We start from the raw sequence: 2,417 nt of genomic DNA, 5'->3' as shown, positions 1-2,417 counted from the left end.
CCCGTATAATTGGTCCCCCGGTCCAATGTTCTTCAACCTTGGTTGGTATCTTGGGGAGAGGCTCCAGCAGCTACCCTGCGAGTTTGGAGCCTCTCCCTCAAGCCCCCTCCCCTCCAGCCCCCAGAATATACCTTATGTTTTCGCCATTGACTTCAGTGGCCCATAGGATATAATGGGGCTGAAATTGACATTCGGCTGGCACCCCACCCCCAATTTCATCTCCTTCAAGAGCTTGGAGCCCCCTCCCCCATCCTGCAGTAATCTCAGTGTGGGGTGCATCCCACATTTTGGGACCCTAAAACAGGGCTCAGCGAATCCCGGACGCCCAGTTCCCACGGCACTCAGGAATTTCATTGGGGTGCTGGGTATAATCAGCAGTCGTTTATTGCATGTGCCTCTTGGTGATTCCCAGCAGAAGGTCAGAGCTTATTTAGAACAGCCAGATTTGAGTCTCAGAGCAACTCAGAGACCAACAAGAGTTTTGGGGAATGGCCTTTTGAGAGTCAGCGCTCTCTTCGTCAGACACTAGTACAAATAATGGGCCCTATCTGATGAAGGGACCTTTGGCTCTTGAAAGCCGGGCCTCTGGGCTGTTCCTGGACTCAAACCTAGCTGTTCTCTTGTAGACCACCATGGCTGCCCCCTGAAGCAAAGCATATTTAGGTGACAGTGTTCCCTCTAAGCGCAGTGAGTGTGAGCTAGCTCACAGTTTTTTAGCCTCCGGCTCACACATTTTTGTATTCGCTCAGGAAGAATGGCTACAGAGCAGTGTTCCCCCTAAGCTGAGTGAGTGTGAGCTGGCTCACAGTTTTTTAGCCTCCGGCTCACACATTTTTGTATTTGCTCAGGAAGAATGGCTACAGAGCAGTGTTCCCTCTAAGCTGAGTGAGTGTGAGCTAGCTCACCGTTTTTTAGCCTCCGGCTCACACGTTTTTGTCTCAGCTCAGGAAGGAGGGCTCCAGAGCAGTGTTCCCTCTAAGCTGAGTTGGTGTGAGCCAGTTCACAGTTTTTTAGCCTGCAGCTCACACCTTTTTGTCTTCGCTTAGGAAGGATGGCTCCAGTATTTTATTCATTTATTGTTTATATTTATATCCCGCCTTTCCAGATATCTGGAGATGCCGGGGACTGAACCTGGGGCTCACAGCTTCAATGCCAGTGGCTCACAAAGTAGAATGTTTGCTCACAAGACTCCACAGCTTAGAGGGAACACTGATGACATAGGTTGGCTTTTGGGCGTGACGAGAACCCTGCTTACCCCATATTAATTTAGGTACCACCACATTTACGTGTATATTACAGCTTTAACAATGGCAAGAAACCGTGAAGAGTTTGGGGTGTTTGGTTTTGGGACAGGAATAATTAGAAAGTACGGGTATTGCAACAGAATACCCTGAAGGCTGGAAAAATAAATTCTGGTTCCAGGTTTGGGGGGGGAAGGGGACTTGTTAAAGCCGAAGAAAATTAGTCAAGGCCTGCTGGAAAGACTTAATTGTTTGCATGCGCGTCACCCATGGAAATATTCAGTGCTGCGTCACCGATTCCCCACCGCTGCCTTCGAAGGAACTGTCCTAGCTGTCTACTGAGGAGGGCAGTTCTGGTGACGTGGGAGGCAGCTTCAAGTGTGCAGGGGGAGGTGGATTTCCACTTAGAAGCCTCGCAGAGGGCCCCCCCCCACTGGCTGGCCACTCTGGGGAGGCAGGATGCTGCCTTGGCCTGTTGCTCACATGAGGGGTGGGGAGATGGGGCTGTACCAGAAACCTGGGCTGTGTGTTAGGCAGTTCCTCCTCCTCTGCACTGCGCCAGGTGCTTTAGGTGAAGGGTCTCTGGTTCAGTGCCAGAGCCGCTGCTTGGCACACGGAAAGCCCCAGGTTCAGTCCCTGGCATCTCCAGTTAAAAGGACCAGGGAGGAGGTGATGGGAAAGACCTCCACCTGAGACCCTGGAGAGCTGCAAAGAGGGACTGTGGCTCAGTGGCAGAGCCTCTGCTTGGCATGCTGAAGGTCCCAGGTTCAATCCCCGGCATCTCCAGTTAAAAAGGACCAGGCAGGAGGTGATGGGAAAGACCTTCTGCCTGAGACCCTGGAGAGCTGTAAAGAGGGGCTGTGGCTCAGTGGCTGAGCCTCTGCTTGGCATGCAGGAGGTCCCAGGTTCAATCCCCGGCATCTCCAGTTAAAAAGGATCAGGCAGGGGGTGATGGGAAAGACCTTTGCCTGAGTCCCCGGCAGTGTTCCCTCTAAGCTGAGTTAGTGTGAGCTAGCTCACAGTTTTGTAGCCTCTGGCTCACACACTGTTGTCAGGAAGGAGGGCTCCAGAGCAAACCAATTTATGCAGTAGCCAAATGGCTTGCTCACAACTTTGATGCCAGTGGCTCACAAAGGAGAATTTCTGCTCACAAGACTCCACAGCTTAGAGGGAGCA

Source organism: Gekko japonicus, unplaced genomic scaffold (assembly GCF_001447785.1).
Source record: "Gekko japonicus isolate JY-2015 unplaced genomic scaffold, Gekko_japonicus_V1.1 scaffold5064, whole genome shotgun sequence".
NCBI classification, from domain to species: domain Eukaryota; kingdom Metazoa; phylum Chordata; class Lepidosauria; order Squamata; family Gekkonidae; genus Gekko; species Gekko japonicus.
The sequence above is the reverse complement of the archived record's forward strand: the minus strand, read 5'-3'. Positions refer to the sequence as shown.